At 40.2% G+C, this 18,649-nt stretch overlaps 1 pseudogene; it reads right to left on the reverse strand.

Annotated features, from left to right (window-relative positions):
• Positions 1 to 9,427: 9,427 nt before the first annotated feature.
• On the reverse strand, positions 9,428 to 11,792 carry LOC124094105 (melanoma inhibitory activity protein 2-like; annotated as a pseudogene).
• Positions 11,793 to 18,649: the final 6,857 nt, after the last annotated feature.

Raw genomic sequence — 18,649 nt, forward strand, 5'->3', positions numbered from 1 at the left:
GCACTGACTGAAGAAAGATTCTTTAGCTTTAGTGCCTTGAAACAGTTGGCTCCCAACTGTAAGACTCCCACCATGGTATCAGTAACAACCTAAGAACTTCTGCTACCCTAGTCTTCTCAAGTTTAAAATGAGAGTAACATCCCCAAATCCCACCAGTGTTATGAGGTCCAGATAAAATATCTACACAAAGTGCTTGGAGTCTTACAAAAATTACAATACAAATGAAAATTTCCATCAGCATGGATGGTAACTATGACTATGCAGCCATGCGCTCAACATTGGAAATTCAATATCTAATACTTATCTAAGGACCAAATGAACAGCAAGTACCATCGCCTCATTCACATTTTCCAGAACATATTCACTGAGTGTTGTTTGTTTATCAAGGGCTATTTAAAGGGACAGAAACCACGTTGTACTACTGGCTTTCCCAGTTAAGGAGAAATGTTCACATACTAATTTAAGGCCTTGATACATCACAAAGCATGATAACATCACCAATTGTGCAAGTACTATGAGGTTTGCTGGTAGTCTCCCTGCTGCTCCTCTTGGTGGATTACAGGTAGCATGCCTCAGAAGAAACAGCTTTCACCAGGGTTTGCTGTGTGGTCACAGAGTGCATGGGGCCAACCCTCTCTGATCTTGGCTCCTTTCCATTTGCTGATTTCTGCAAGGATGTTATTTTCTTTATTCTCCTGCTGAAGTCCCTTTGTCTCATCATGTATTAAAGTACAAACCTCCAGGGAAATGTCATTGTCACTGTGAAGCAGCAGACCCATCCTCCCTTGATGCAAAAACAGCAATGACACCCAGAAGAAGATCTCACCATAAATAAAACACTAGCTGCCACAAGAGCTCCACACCCCTCCTGGCCCATTCCCTGCAGCTCTGACAAAGGCCCCACTGCACACTCTCACCCACAAACTTGATAATGTGCTAATTTAATTTTCCACTATAGAAACCAGAAACAGCTGGATTTTAAGATTTCCATTTGTAGTGAATTCAGACCCATCTTACTTTCTGTTCCATTACGATTTTTGGTCCCAGAGCAGCAATCAACAGTTCCTTTTGTAGTTTAATCCAGAAATCAACAGCACTCCCTTTACACAGAGATGACTTATCAAACCCTCTCTTGTGTTGTGTTGGATGTCAGCACATCTTTTTAAATAAGCCTGTGGCACCTCCTGTAGGGTCCTGCCATTAGGATTTCTGGTAAAGACATTTCTGACAGCTCTGCTAACCAGCAATCTGTCCCTGCCTCACTGCCCCAAATTGTGAACAAAAGGTTGTTTTCTTAGAAATATCAACACTGCACCTAAATCTGAAGCAAAGTCAAAGTGAAGTCAACAAGGTAAATGTCACTTTAAATTCTGCCTTGGGCTGCAAGCTTAACAAAGTGCATACACACTCAGTGAAGCAGGAGCTGATGCTGTCTTTCACCAACAACATGAGAAACAGCCCATGTTTCCATGTGTTAGCTTGCAGGAATCATGAGTGGGGTCTGTGCTCTCCATGGTGGTGGCATATATTTAAACATCCTTGTTACACAGAGACCTGCGATTTTATGAAGAAGAGATACATTCTGTGGTTTCATACACAAAGGACTTCACTGGGGAAACTGCCACAGTGTGAGTTTCTAGGGGTCCTTCTCATTAAGAAAGGACCCTGCTTTAGAAGGTCCCAGATTCTGACATTGAGAAACTGCTGTTAACCTGTTAACTTCCTCACTTGCTTTAACAAATCTTCAACTTCTGCTGTGCTTGATTTGGTGGTGCTGTGGGGACACAGATAATCAAGACACCACTCCTTTCTTCATGGGTTTTAAAGTCTAGAAAGCAAACTCCTGGACATAAGCACTCTGCAAGGGAGCCAGACACAAACTCAGGCATAAACAGACATAGGGGTAGTGAGGAGGCTGGACCTTCTCCACATGAAGGCAGTGCTTGCCTGAACACTGGGGTCACAGCTCTGGAAGGAAGGAGAGCCAGGAGACATGGCCATCTGGGTACTACAGGAAGGGAGGATGGAGGCATTGTGGATGGGATGGGCAATCAGCAAGAGCACTGTACGTGGGAGCTGAGCACATGCTAGGCCCCAATGGCAAGGGCATAGGGGAGCAGGACCCTGTAAGGCAGAGGAAGACACTGACTGACCACATGCACCTAGGTCCAAGTAAGTGGGTTTTGACCTCCATAAATGATGGAACCCTAAAGGAGCTGGGCAGCATCACAGCAAGGCCATAGCTGGGCTTTGGACAGTGGCTCCTGTGATCTGTTGAATCAAAGAGGGAGCCACTGAGCCAGACACAGAGCACAAATCTTGAAATCTTTCAAAAAGGCCAAAAATGAGCAAGGTGCTCAGACCATCATTCAGGGTGCTAAAACATCTGGCACTCTCAGCTAAAAGGCAGAAGTATTCAAGCTGGAAAACCAGCAATGACCCCAACATTGTGTTTCAGGAACACAACTAGGATGCGGGTGCCATGGTGGCAACAGTCCACCTGACCTCTCCAGAGTCAAGAGCAGGAACTGTAGGTGAGATGTACATCTCCCCTGCCTAATACACATGAAGGACCAAGGGCTGAGAAGACTGAAAGCTGCCATCTTTAATGAGCACTTGCTGAAGGTCCTTGCAGAGAGGTCTTGTGTAATTCACAGTCCTAACAGGAGATGCCACCAGCTTCTCCATGGAGGTGAAGAAATCCAGCACACGGTAGGCTACTTTGGCTCCTTGCTAAATATTTGCTAAATTACTCATCATTCCTAAGTATCAGGAAGATCATTTAAGGAAACAACAACAACAACAACAACAACAACAACAAAAACGATTTTTTTTTGCTATCAGCAGACATTATCTGCTCTTTACATCATGACAGAAGCCACATATGACTATTTAAATTTAAATTAATTAAAATTAAATAAAATTTAAAATTCATTTTCTCCATAAAATCACCCACATTTACACAATCTGCAGTCACATCCCCCAGCTGGACAGTGCCAGCCAAGGACCCCTCCATCACTACACAGTCCTGTGTAACCAAGTGTGTGCTTCTTGGAGAAATTTACTCCTAAGTGTAAAATCACTTCCCTAGTCAGGAGCAGCCTGTCCTTGGAGAGGCTGCCACACTACCCGGCCGCACCTCCAGCATTCAGCTGATTGTGTGCTGCGTGGGGTGCAAGCTGATCAAGTGTTTGAAAACTAAAATAAGGTTTCTGCCCCAAAGGAGTTTACAGTCTATGAGAAAGAAGAAAGATATTAATGTAATTACACAATGTTGTGTTGTAACATGTAAGACGAAGCAAACAGACAGGGCAGAGGCAGCTACACAAGTCAGAGAAGGATGACTGCAGTGTGGACTCGGGAACATGCCACTGGGGCAGCTGGAGCCAGAACTACATATCACACATACAGCAAAGCACAGCACAACATGGAGGGGTTGCAAAACCAGACACTGAGGAAAAACGTAAACCATGGAATTCTGTTTACAGCATTAGCCATCAAAATGCAAATACTGTGTGTAATTTGTGTGCTATTTATGGAAGCATGTGTCTATTTAGAAGGCTTTGGTTTTTAAATTAAACTTCACATAAAGCAAATGAGAACTCCTTAGTGTGTTCATTACCACTTGGAATATTGTATTTCTCAAAACAAAAGAAAGAAGTAACGGAACACAAAGAAATGGAGGGAAAAAGGATCAGGTTCATTATGGTGCAAAATGGAATGAAGCCCACTCAGGTAAAGAAGGTGGAAGTTGATCTGGAGGGTGGGAAGATCTAGAAAGAAGATGGTGAAACTGGAGATAACATTTCCCCAACATAAAAATGGCATTAGAAGTGTTGTCCTGTGTCATTAACCATCAAAGACACACAAATCACCCCACAAGAGAGAATACCTCCTGCCTGTTAGGAGGGCATAGAGAAGAAAACCCTGTCTTTATAGCATGTGAGGATCAGGGAAAATGGCATAAGAGTCTCAAAATATCAAACAGAACTACCAGATGACCCAGAAATCCAACTTCCAGGCTTGTATCCACAGAAAGGGAAACCAGGACTTTATAGGACACTGCACCCCCACATCAGTGCAGCAGTATGTACAGGACCTTAGGCACCTGGACCCCTGCTCACACAGGTGTCCCAATCCTCTTTGCATACTTCCATGAGCTCCAAATGGCCCATCCTGGCCACCCAAGTGATTCCTTCTATGCCTCCCCTGAGGCATGTCCTTCAGCTTTGGGTAAGGGTGGCCTTCTCAGTTTGTCCACTCTTGGCTCTCCTCCTTCAGTGCCCCCGTACCTGTGGGGTTCTGTGACTGGCATGGTGTTTCATCAGAGTTCAGTCATTCTGTACTCAACTCCTGTCCCACGCACCTGGCTCTCCTGCCACCTTCTGCCCACAGACTACACTCCCCTCTCGCCTACAAACACTGGAGAGAAATCCTTACTCCACAAATGGCCAGTCCTCTGTGCCTGGCTCTGCCCCATGGTAAAATTCATCTGTCAGTATTTTATCAGAGAGATGTCTTAGGTATGTCCTTCATGGCGAGCTCTAGAAAACATTTACCTCACCTTGCCCATAAGAATCATCGTGTTTAGTCAGATGTCATCAGCATGACCAAAATACCTGGCAGGATCCACTTAGAGAAGGGAAAGTTTATTTTGAACTCATGTTTCTGAGATTCTGTGCATGTTTGGCCCAGTCCACTGCTCCAGGTCTGAGGTGAGGCAGAACATCATGGCAGAAGGGTGTCATGGAGGAAAGTTGCTGGGCTTGTGGCAGCCAGGAAGCAGAGAGATGGGGGGAGGCACTGGGGAATATAGCTCAGTTGGTAAAGTGCTGCCTCCTGTGCACAAGGCCCTAGGTTCAATCCCCAGCACCACCGAGAGAGAGAGAGAGAGAGAGAGAGAGAGAGAGAGAGAGAGAGAAAGGGGGCAGGGACAGATATCATCCAAGGCCACATGCATAGTGACCTATTTCTTCCAGCCACACCCACCTAAGTTACCAGCCAGTAGTTCTTTTAAATTATTAATCAATCAAACAGACTAGCCCACCCATTGAGTTACAGCCCTCCTCATCTAAGCATCTCACCTGTGAACCACCTTCATGGCCTCATGAAGAAGGCTGTGTGGCTGGAACTGCATGTCCCGCCCACTCTGTTTCCTTAATCTTCCTGAAGGCCCTCAGATGTGCAGCATTCTATTTTAACAAACATGAGTTCCAAGGCTTATGGAGATTAACTTAATGAAGTTTGCACAGGAGTCCAAAGTGCCAGGATTCAAACCCAGGCAAGCCGACTCCATGGCCTGCATTCTTGGTGCTGGATTACCATGTCACTTCCAATGTCTGCATTCCCTTGGGTGGAGAGGTGATTTTTAGACCTAGAGGAACCCTAGAAATCACCATTCAAGCCTTCCACTTTTGGAGATAAGGAAAGGAAGCCACGGAAACCATCTGTTCAAAGGTCGCCTAGTAGTCCCTGGCTGAGACTGGGCCCGCCTTGGCTGCTTGAGCTCCATTAAAGGATCTCACTCCACCAGCCCCTCTGTGAAGCTACCTGCCTCCCCTGTGAATTGAGCACAGGAGGCCACAGAGGCCTCACAGACCCCTGGGCTGCATGGACCCCTCAGTGAATTTGAGAATGTCTGGTCTGGATCCCAGCTTTACCAGGCCCTTCTTTTGCATAAGCCAATCTTTCCAGGGTCAGTCCACTGATGCAATCTTTACTCCACTGTCTTTGTGGAGCCACTGAAGGTCCTGTTATCAGCTGCACAAAGCCAGGTCAACAGCGTATGCAGGCACACTCCATGCATGCTTGTGAGGCTGCCCTCTTGGCTATGCTTTCTCTTCTTCAGTCTTCTCATCTGTAGAATGGAGACAATAGACATGTGTACTTCAGAACACTCTGATAAAGTGTCACAAATCACACACTGAGTGCCTGCCAGCTCCCCAGCAGAGGCTCATGAAGTTTATGTATTAATCCATCACCACTCTTCTCCACTGTCCTGTCCACATGGGCCATTAAGAGGTGAGAGGAGTCCCTCACTGGATGTGACAAAAGTTTGTATGTGCCAGTGACTTGGCTGGTGGCTCCACACCTGTGGTGTCATGGTGACTGTGAAATGTCCCTCCTTCAGGGCCACACAGATTCCTGTCCCTTCATGGTTCTCATTCTGGTAACCAGGTAACAGGCAGTGATCTCACTCAAGGTGAATAAATATTCTTGAGGATGTTGTGAAAAAGGTACACTCATAGACTCCCTGTGGGACTGCAAATTGGTGGAACCACTATGGAAAGCAGCATGGATATTACTTACAAAATTAGGAATAGAACCACCATTTGACCCAGCTATTTCACTCCTTCTTTTATACCCAAAGGACTTAAAACAGTAGTGATATACTGTAGTAATGCAGCCACATCAATGTTTGTAGTACCTCAATTCACAATAGATAAACTAGGGATTCAACCTAGGTGTCTCTCAATAGATGAATGGATAAGGAAATGTGAAATATATAAATATTCAGCTTGAAAGAAGAGGAAAATTATAGAATTTGCCATTAAATGGTTGAAGTTGGAGAATAGCATGCGAAGCAAAATAAGCCCATCCCAAAAACCAAATGCCTACTTTTTCTGCTAATATGCAGACACTAATTCACAATAAGGTGGGGATGCAATAGGGAAGGATAAGCATTACCTTATATTTGGTTGAGGGAAGTGATGGGAGTGGAGGGCAGGGGATGTGGAGATAGAAAAGATAGTAGAATGAAACAGACATTTTTACTGTATGTATATACGCGACTTCATGACCAATATGATTCTGCAACATGTACACTCAGAAAAAATGAGAAATTATAACCCCATCTATGTAAAATATATTAAACTGCATAAATGCATTCTATTTTCATTTATAACTGAAACAAACAAAAAAGAACTAGAGCATAGCCTGCAGACTCTAATTCCATTTTCCCTTCCTGTCATAACCCTCTTATAATGACCCACTTAGCAATATAGGAATGCATTTCTTTGTATCCACTTTATATATATATATATATATATATATATATATATATATATATATATATATATATATATATATGGAATTATATAGTGAAAGAAGTAACTTCTTAACTTCAACATTATTGTAAGAAAACACATGTCACACTGCCTGAAACCAAAGTCTCTTTGTCTCCTTTTGATAGCCTCCAATTGTGTTTTTCTTTTTCTATGAATATGTTGTGCCTTGAAGATTTTTACCACCTGTGGGCATTTGGGTTGCTTCTTCTATGGAGTTATGAAGACATATTCTGGTATGATTACTGTTGTAAATGTGTTTGGGCAAATTGCATGTAAGTATTTTTATTATTTATATACTAAGAGTAAATTTCTGGATCATCAGTTAAACATATTTGAAATTTAGTATACATTACCAAATGCTTTCCAAAACAACTGTATGAATTCAATCCACTAGTAACATGGGGTCACTCTATTCTATCCATATCCTCACTTACATTTATTACATTCTGTCATTTGTTATCTTATTGATTCATCTGGGTGGGCAATTGTGACATATTGTGTTTTAATTTGCATGTCACCAATGACTAAGAAACTTCTGCATTTAAATGATTTTTTTTTAAACTTCTAGATGGACAAAAAATAAAATTTTTATTTCTAAAAAAATGTTTAAAATCTAACATAATGTCCACTGGTTCTAAAATTTGTCTTCAACAGAGAAGAGATTATTAATACTGTTAATCACATTTTTTCTGATATTTTATTTTACAATTAAAATGAGTAAATTAAATTGGGATTAATCTTCATATGTATAGTTTCTTAAATGAATAAATTAGAAATTACAACTGACATCCCACTCCTTTCTCCCTTTTTGTTCAGTTGTTAAAGAAACAATAGGATCCTGCCTCAAATCTCTCTGCAGCAAGCTGAATTAACCTCCATTATCATGGCACTGAGATTATTTTCTACTACCTTAAACATTACCCCAGATTCTGAATATATAGATAAACTTGTTCCTTGTATTTCTGTAGCTGTGTTACCCCCTCGTTTGGATTCCAATTTACTATCTTTTTTTTAAACCCTGAAGACTCTTTCACAGAATTAAACGTCCCCCATCTTCCTTCCTATATGCATAGCCACACCAAGATTCCTGGACCTCTGACAGAAAGTAACATCCACACAGATACAGCTGTGAGTTCCTTAATCTTTTATTGTCAGATGCTTTAAAACTCATGGATTTTCTTATCAAAAAACTCATAGATTTTCTGCTCATGAATGAAGATGTTTTCCATTTCTTCCCCAAAAGCTCAGACCACTGTCAATAACTGTTCTCACTGTACACCCTTCTGGGCCCCTATGTGGGAAGGAATACAAGGACTACATTCTAATGCACTTAGGCAAATGGGTGTTAACCCATTTCCCTCCTTTTCATCCTTATTTCTTTCTTCCTATTTCCACTGATATCATTCTGGGTTTATTTTGTCTACTGCACATTGATCTAAAAATTTACCTGCTTACAAATCTTATTTATTACTCTGCTTTGCCACTATGGGCAAGCCTACTTATTTAAAACAGGTAAAAATGCCCCTGCATATATACTTTGTGCTTTTGCACAATTTGCTACTCATTGAGATATAATTTTAAACCATGGACTTTCTCATACTTGTGCCAAACAATCCTTTCTTGGACGAGCACATCACTAATGACATGCCACAAATAATCCTTGCTTGGACAAGCACATGACTAATGACATGCCACTTATATAAAAAAATTAAAAAATGGACTTAACCCACAGTAGAATACAATTTTATGAAAATGAGCATGAAATAAAGAATATAAGGAATAATAGGGATCAAGTGAACTTAAGTGGTGGTTTATAATTCCCAAAAGTTTTCCCGGGAACTGGAAATTTCTTATATTTGAAGTCTCCTGTTTACATAACAGTCATGTTTTCTTATTTACACTTAATATGCTCTGGTTATTCTAATTTATGGAAAAACGAACTGGTTTTTATTATCATCAATGCCAAACAAGGCTTCATATTAAAATCTTTCATTAAGCATAAAGTTACTTTCACATATGCTACAATCATAATAATTACATTTCTTTTATAAAGTCATATGCTTTGTTTGGATTTTAAAATATCCACGACTATAAGATTTTGTATATAAAACTCACATTGATGGTTATGTAATAGTAAATTAATCAAATTGTTACACTACCTAGAATAAAATAAAGTGGAAATAAATTACTCATAAGATTTCTATTTAAATCATCTTTATTTACAAAATACTATCCTAAGAATTATAATCCCATTAAGCTTCAACTAGAGTAAAAGTATAATCACTTCCTTAAGTAAAAGCACATACTAAAAATAAAAATGAGAGATAAGTCAAATTACTTTTGAAGAGAGATCAGAAACATCAGGTTTCTTGTTGTGGTTCTGGATGTTCATTAGCAGTCTCATTTGAAGGTAGAATCAGCCCTGAAGGAATCTCACTTCTATTTTCAGAAAGTAGAGGTGGGAGAAGAATGTAGCTCTTGGGGGAAGATAATGAGAAAAACACCTCAGTGAGTAGACATTTTCCATTGGAAATGGAGGGGGTGGTGGGCCCGCCCAGTGAAAAATAATCTCCAGATGCTCCATACATGTTCCCTGAAGGAGGTAGAGGAAATAAAGGTCTTCTTCTCATGAACTGACTTTTTGGGTCCACTGGAAACAATGCACCTCTGACTGGAAGAGAAAATGAAAAAAACAAAACTAGAGCCAGTTGCTTTGTTTTCAGCAGGGAGAGATGAATCAGGCACACTGGAATTTCCAAGATTGACTTTGGTATCATTTTTACTAGATTCAATTTCTGAATACATAGGCCCACCCACTTTATCTAAAGAAGGTATATCAAAACTTCTGTGTTCCACCAGTCCAGATAGTGTGCCATAATTAGAATAATATACATCCTGCCTTTGTAGAGGAAGATGGGGATCAGAATATGGTTGGCCTGGTGGAGGTATCATCAGCCTACAGGACTTTTCCCTTGGAGGTGACAGGGGCCCAGGATTATAAGGCACTCTCTGAGGATAAATTAACACAACATAGCCTAATTTTCTCCTTTCATTGATAATCTGAGGTCCCAGAGGATTCTCTCAGTCTCTTTGTCCTCCCACTGGCTCCAAAGGTGAAAATATGAGTGGACCCTTCTTTTGCAAAATAGGTCCTCTCACTTCAGATAAAGGTTGACCCAATAATGTTGGAACGTTTGGGGAATGCTCTCTGGCAAAGGCTGTATTTGAATCATCAAGTGCATAAGGATCTTTTTCTAAAAAGTTTAAATTTATCCTTATTTTCAGTTAATTTTGGTTGTGAGCATTTTGTGTCCTTAAATCTAGAGGTATCTTTTAGCACTCTGAGCTGCCAGCTCATGTGCTTTTTTCTCATAGTACATAATCTGACCCAGATAGGAATGAATGGTTCTCTCCAATCCTTCTTCAAGATCTTTGACTTGCTTTCTCAAGTTCTCCAGCTGTTCAGTTGAATGGCTCATGCTTTTGTCCAATTTTGAAATTTTCTCCTCTCACTCTACCTGGTAATTTTCCTCTCCTATTAATTTTCTTTGGAGTTTCATTACACTTTTTGATAGAGTTCAATCATGACATTAAATTTCTGCTGAAGATACTGATTCTTTTCAATTGTGTATTTTTGATGGTAGAGATGCTTGCTCTGTCTTAATATTTTTAATATGTTCTATAAGGTCTTCCTTTACTTCATCTACTTCAGATAATAAAGTAAACATTTTCTTTCTTTCTCCTCCTAATGTTTTAAAAGGAGCATTTAACTTAGAACTATAAACCTGTTCCTTCAAATCTCCTTCTGGCTGATCATCTAAGTGAGCACCAACTTCTGATTAACTCTTCATTTTCATTTCCAAGTTACCATCATCTTTTAGGTCATCTCCAAGCACAGAAGCCCAATCTTTCATCTGCAACAAGTGTTTAGTCAGAGACTTAATATGATTCCCTTTGTCTCTTAGAACTTAATCTGCATAAACAGTAGAGTCTTCCAATGTTATTTTCTGTTTATTAAGGTCATTCACTTTTTCTTTCCATACTTCAGCTTCTTGTAAAAGTTGTTTCTGACTATCCTGAAGTTGGGAATTTTCTTTCAAAACCTCTTTTGTTGCTATCTTAAAACTTTTTATATTCATTTAAAATATTCTCAAGGTTTTTTCACCTTTGGGTATTAGTAACTTGAGGGGTATTGATTCATCTCCTATGGACTTAATCCTTCTTGATATATCTGCCATCAATTCATCCTGTTGAGAATGTTTAGTTTTCTCTTCTTTTAGCTCTTTTTCTAGAAGAGTATTTGATCTCCAAGTTTAGATTTAGAAATATCCCACTTTTCATTCATTGCCTCCAAATTTTCTGCTTCTATGGACTTTTTCTCCAAAATGGCATCCTTTAAAGAAGACTCTAAGCATTCATACTCTTTTTGAAAAAAGCTAACTCTCTCAAGTAGTTGGCATTTTTCTTCAATTAGTCCAGAAAGTTTAAGAGCAAGCTTTTTTTCCTCTTCTCACAGAACATCTGCTTTTAACACATTGGCAACATCTCCACAGAAACAAGAGAACAGTAAAAAAATCCAATAGCTGCATATATCACCAACTCCCAAGGATATCCATAAGGATGAGGGCCTGGCTTCATATCCACAGACAATGATGCCAAAGCCCTGCATACTTCTTCCAGGACCAGCCCCAAATATAGCTGAGGGGCACCCCTTGGCCACTCCATCACTCTAAGGCTGCTTTGCCTACTGCTGCTGCAGCCACGGTCTGAGAAGCCATGGCCAAACAGGCTGTGGACACTCAGGTCTTTGGTGAGGAACTCAAACCTGCACCAGGAAATGGAGCATACCATTTTGAAGCAGCTGCAGGGGTGGTGGGGTGGAGCTGTGGGCATGGCAATGGGAAGCCACAGTCATAGGCTCCCAGTGGCCTAGCACACTCAAGTGCCTGTCAGGGAAATCTTAGCCCCTTCACTATGCTGTGCATCATGAAGCAATGCAGGTTCCAGTCTGTCCCAATTGAGCCAGAGAGTACTCCTCTCCTTGCCACCCATCCCTTAGTATAATTTCAGCCAGGCCAAGGTGGAGTTTATTATGTGCTATTCCATTCAGTCATAATGTCAACAAGTTTGATGTAACTAAAATTCTAAAGCTTTGTAAAACAATTTAAAGAGCTAGTACATCGTATATTTGTACAACTTGCCCTTTTATTGTAATGACTCATTCCTTTCCCTCCCCTCCAGTCCACTCCCTTTTTCCTTCCTTCTTTCTCCCTTCTCTCCCTTTCTTTTCCTTACAGTGTTGGGAGTTAAACTCCAGGGCCTTTTCCATTCTAGGCAAGCTCTCTACCCCTGAGCTACATCCGCTGCCTCTTGACACTTACTATAGAAGTAATCTGAATTATTTCTGTGGAAAAACTATCGAGTTAGACTATTTCAAAAAACTAATTTTAGAAGAGTTGTGTTGTTTTTAAAAAGTCCAGCACATGTAATATTTCTAAAAAAAAATGAACTTGAAACGTGAATTCGTTTACATGTTAGTTTTACTAGACTACTACTTATTTAAGTCTTCAAAATCATTTTTTTCAGATATTCTTTTGAATTCTTATAGAATACAAAAACTTCTAAGTAACTGGGTCATTATAAATATACAGCAAAAGGAAAGATAAGATGTGACTCTTTGAAATGGCTTTAGCTCCTGAAGGTGAATTAGGTTGTTGTTAAGATAGAGTTCATTGCTTGATGTAAATAAAAGGCATCTAATATATTTTTTATTCCTAGTTATGCTTGAATTGTTGATAAGCCAAATATAATGTTTGAAGGAAAGCATTCACTAGTAGTCTTTGGTTTCCTAAATGTCTCTAAAGTTCAAAGGCAATATGCCACCATGTATGATTAGACCGATTCTATTTCTATGGCCAGAATTTTATCAATGTAAACTAATGTCCAGTTGCATAAGGCATGGAAGTTTAGAAACTTTTTAACAAATGTAATTATGTGAGGTTACAAATATGTTAATTAGTTCATGGTGAATATTTCTCAGTTTACATACATGTATCATAATCAAATTACCAGCTGGGCATGGTGTCTCACCCCTGTATTGCTAGTAGACACTTAGGAGGCTAAGGCAGGAGTATCACTAGTTTAAGGCCAGCCTCAGCAATTTAGTGAGAACTTGTCTCCAAAAAATAAAAAAATAAAAATAACATGGGCCCTTCCATATCCATTAAACTACAACACCATGTGCTGCTGCCCTCTGCCACCTCATGACCCAGTAGGCCTCACTGGATGCCAGCATAATGCTCTTGAACTTCCAGAGCCATGAGGTAAATAAAATGTCTTTTTTCTATAACTTACCAAGTGTGATATTCAATTATAGCAACAGAAATCATACTAAGTTTCAGAGAGATTACTAATCAAGGCACACAACTAAAAAGCAACACTTCTGGGACTCAAACCAATTGTCTTCAGTTCCACACAAAATCGAAGCAGTTAGCCATAAAGTATAACACACAAAAACCAGGCTGCAGATTCTTCTTTACATGTCAGAGCTGTTTCTGTTTGGATGCAAAAGTCACGAAATGAGAGTAGCTTGTTTGCATCTACAGCATCTGTATCAAGGTACCTACTTTCAAGTGAACTTCTTGAGCCTTTTCCTAATCTGAGCATGGAGGTCAATAACACTATCATCATCATCATCATCATCATCACCATCATATTCAGTATAAAAGAGTTATTCCCATCAAAATGGTAGAAAGAAAAAAGTGAGGATTCTTAAAATTCATTTTTTGTTTGAAATATTATAGGATTTTCAAATGGTATAGAAACTATAATAGCATATCAAACAGTAGTAAGATACCAAACCACACCCAGTTACAAAAGTTTAAGTCTTGGTCAATTACCTTTGACTTTCCACTCTGACATAGGCACCAGGTCTTACCACTTACTTAAATGTCAGAAAATTTTGCACCATTCATGTCATCATTTCCCAGACCACCAGAGATTATGATGACAGATGCAGCACCCCATGTGTTTGGTGAACATTTCCAGAGTCTAGGAACAGCTATTTATACACTTTCCCACAATTTATAATATCATTTCCAACAAAAATTCTAGTACAAAAATTTTCTTTGTAAGATGCAAGCATTTTGTTTTAGGTAATCAGTGACATTTTATAATTAGAAAATGATGAACTGGATGTGGTTGTGCATGCCTATAATCCCAGTGGCTCAGGAGGCTGAGACATAAGGATCATGAGTTCAAAGACAGCTTCAACAAAAAGTGAGGTGCTAAGTGAGGTGCATAGTGAGACCCTGTAGACAAATAAAATACAAACTAGGTCTAAGGATATGGCTCAGTGGTCAAATGCCCTTGAGTTCAATCCCTGGTAACCCCCACCACCACCAAATAAAAAGATTAATGTTTCCTTTCTGACACGTTACCTTGGGAAATGGGAATCTTCATTCCAGAGAATTTGCTGTGTATAATTTATTAACTGAGACATGTCAATTTGCTTGACAAAAGGATTCACCATCATAGTACTATAAGGGTTTGAAAGAGATATCACAAAACTCAATGAGAGATACTATGTGCATCCAGGGAATCCAAAACATGATTCCTATGGGTCTGAGCAGCATCCATGGATCAAATACAACCAATAAACACTGTTGTTGAGAGCCACAGCCAAAGGGGCCCCAGCAAACTTCCAGCTTCCAGCAAACTTCCAGCTGCCAGCTGATGATTGGCTTACAGTGGCCCCAGCAAACTTCTAGCTGCCAAATGATTGGCTCCTGTGCGGTGATGCTCATTGGGTTGTTTCCCCGCCCTTTCAGACCACGGAGCTGCTCACTGAGGGACATTTTTGGCTCCCTCCATGCGACCCAGCCAATCGGCCTCAACAGCAGGAGGAGTGGGGGAGGTTTAAAGGCTTGTGGGAAGCCAGTGGTGGCGGTGGTGGCAGTTGGGCTCTGAAGGTTTTCCTGAAGAGCTGTGTGGTTTGGCGTGTGTATTCTAAAAATTAAGTATGTTTCTTTTGACAAGTGGCTCCTGAATTGTGCCAAGCCAGACTGCAGCATTTGGTGGCCTGTGCAGGGAACGACTGAGGGTAAGTGATAAGGTAAACTGCTCGCCCCTGAGGGCAGGGCAAGAGGATGGGTAGCCATTTTAAGATTCTTCTTTGGTTTTGTTTTGCTTCTGTTTTCAGTTGCCTGTCCCTGGAGATGAGTGAGATGGAAGAAAAACTGCTCACATCTGAGGAAAAACTATTTGCATCTGAGGAACAGATAGGGAGAAAGGATGGATGGACATTCAGGAGGATAGAAAGGCTGATATAATGATTTTGTGTTGTTCCATTTTTGTTTCATTCTGTCTCGGTTTTGTTTGGCGTTATCTTGTTGGGTTGTATTATAGTAGAAATATGGCATCAGAAATTAGTAAAAAACAAACCCAAAGAGTGTTATGTAAATTGTTATAGGAAGGAGGCATCCCAGTAAAATCAAGAGCAGTCAGGGCATATGTTGATACAATACAAAAATGTAGCCCATGGCTTTTGAAGAAGGAGTTGTTAAATATATCACAATGGAAACATCATGGTGATGATTTAAAAAGAATAGAAAAGCAAAGCCCAGGGACTCTGCCAGTTGGCACATTGCCATTGTGGATGTTCGTATCTTGCTTGCTTAGTCCAAAGCCTTCAGTTCAGACAAAGGTAGAGGAATGAGAAGACATATTGATTCAAGTAAAAGAGAAGGTCTCTCAAGTTAGTCAGACAGAGGAAAAGATTCAAGTGAAAGAGAAGGTCTCTCGAGCTAGTCAGACAGAGGAAGAAAGTTTAGAGCAGAAAAAAGCCATCAGGGGAAAAGCTACAACAGGAGACTGCTACTAACAACTTTCTATCACCAGAGGGTGTAAGTGTCCAACCAACAGCGCCACCTCCATATGCTGGGAGGCCCCCAACCCCCGCAGTTGATAGTTGGGATCCTGAGACAGGATCTCAAATATTAACATGCCCTGAATTTGAGCAGGCAGGAGGGCAGCAAATTAACCATGCTTTAAATTTCAAAAAAGTGAAGCAGCTAAAAGAGGCTGTAACAACCTATGGTCCTCAAGCACCATTCACTGTAAGCATGGTCGAATCCATTACCAACTTGAACATGACACCAGCAGATTGGGCTAATATGTGTAAAGCTGTGCTAAATGGAGGACAATACCTGTTATGGAAGGTTGCCAATGAGGAATTTTGCAAGGAGACAGCCAGGCAAAATGCAGCAGCTGGTTATCCTCAGAGAAATCTAGATATGTTGTTAGGAAAGGGACCTTATGCGGATCAGCAGCAACAAATTGCATATGATCCTGGCGTATACATACAAATTGTTGTAGATGTGGTTAGGACATGGAAGACTTTACAAGGACATGGAGGTTTACAAGGTCAATTATCTAAGGTAATACAAGGAGCTAATGAACCTTACACTGAATTTGTAGATAGGCTTATTCAAACAGCTACCAGAGTTTTGGGGAATACAGAACAAGCAATGCCATTAATAAAACAACTGGCTTATGAGCAAGCAAATCATTGGTACAGAGAAGTAATTAGACCATGGAAACATGAAGATTTAAACACATATATTAAATTATGTAGAGACATTAATGAACAAGGGCAAGTCGTGGCAGCTGCAGTACAACAGGTTTTAGATGCCAGGCCAAAAACATGTTACAATTGTGAACAAACAGGACATTTTAAAAGAAATTGTCCCATAGGAGGAGGGTTTAACAAAACTAGGTATCAAAGGAGTAGAATACTGGGTATTTGCCCACGATGCTTTAGAGGGAGACATTAGGCTAATGAATGCCATTCTCAAACCACCACAGAGGGTACTCCATTATCAAAAAATGAATAAGGACCAGGTGTCTATCCACGATATCGTGGAGAAAGGCATAGGGCTCCATTGCCAAAAAATGGACAGGGAAATTGCATGATAATGGAGGGAGACCCGCATGGTTATATAAAATTACATATAAGAGGTTGTGAGGGGAATGGGAAAATAAACAAGGAGAGAAATGAATTACAGTAGATGGGGTAGAGAGAGAAGATGGGAGGGGAGGAGAGGGGAGATAGTAGAGGACAGGAAAGGTAGCAGAATACAACAGTTACTAATAGGGCATTATGTAAAAATGTGGATGTGTAACCGACGTGATTCTGCAATCTGTATTTGGGGTAAAATTGGGAGTTCAAAACGCACTTGAATCAAATGTACGAAATATGATATGTCAAGAGCTTTGTAATGTTTTGTACAACCAATAAAAAAAGGAAAAATATAATAATTGACCACTAAAAAACAACAAAACAAAACAAAACAAAAAATGGACAGGGGGGGCCAGTGCTGCGGGGCCAAAGACCACAAATATATGGAGCACTGGAGGAACCCAGCAACCACATCACTGTAGTGCCCAGGACACATTGTCCATTAAATCCCTCACTAGACAAACCAGAGGAAGTGCAGGATTGGACATCTGTGCCTACGCCAGAACAGTACTAACTCCAGAGATGGGAGTTCAAATCATTCCCACAGGGGTAAAAAGGCCTCTGACCCAAGGAACAGTAGGCTTATTATTGGGATGCAGTTCTTCTACTATAAAAGGACTTATGATAAGTCCTGGGGTAATTGATCCCAATTAGGAAGGTGAAATAAAAATTATAGCCAGTTCCAAAGATATATCAATAATTTCACCAGGAGACAGAATAGCACAGTTACTAATAATACCCAGCCTACATGATAAATTGTCCAGTCGTACTGTAGAAAGAGGTTCCAAGGGATTAGGCTCCACAGGTGTAGATTGGGCTATGCTTTCTTTAAATTTAGATTCTTGCCCCATGCTAAAACTAAATATTCAAGGACATGAATTTAATGGGCTACTGGATACAGGTGCAGACCTTAGCATCATCTCTCGTCAAGAATGACCAAAACATTGTCCATTACAACAAGCCACTCAAATGCTTTGAGGCCTAGGAGTGGTGACTAATCCCCATAGAAGTGCAATGGTATTAGATTGGAAGGATCCTGAAGGATGTAAAGGAACTATACAACCATATGTATTGGATCATCTTCCCATAAATTTATGGGGATGAGGTGTCCTAGATCAATTAGGTTTGACATTAACAAATAACATCAATCAAGATGCACACACCATTATGGATAGTCAATGTTTTAGGGATGGAAAAAAAATAGAAAAACAAGAACAAGTTATAACAGCACCAATATAAATAGATCAAGGAGCAGACAGACATGGGTTGGATTTTCAGAAAGGGCCACTGAGACAATAAAAATTACTTGGAAATCAGAAAGACCAGTGTGGGTTCCTCAGTGGCCCCTGACTAATGAAAAGATACAAGCAGCCCATGACCTTGTCAAACAACAATTAGTAGAAGGACATATACAACCTTCTGTATCACCCCATAATACTCCCATTTTTGTCATCAAAAAGAAACCTGGTAAATGGAGATTATTGCAAGATTTAATAGCCATTAATAATGAGATGGTTATTAAGGGACCTGCTCAATTGGGGAATACTCAATTGTCTACTTTGCC

This window comes from Marmota monax, unplaced genomic scaffold (genome assembly GCF_021218885.2).
Source record: "Marmota monax isolate L192 unplaced genomic scaffold, Marmota_monax_Labrador192_F-V1.1 WCK01_AAM20220418_F8-fsc00255, whole genome shotgun sequence".
NCBI lineage: Eukaryota > Metazoa > Chordata > Mammalia > Rodentia > Sciuridae > Marmota > Marmota monax.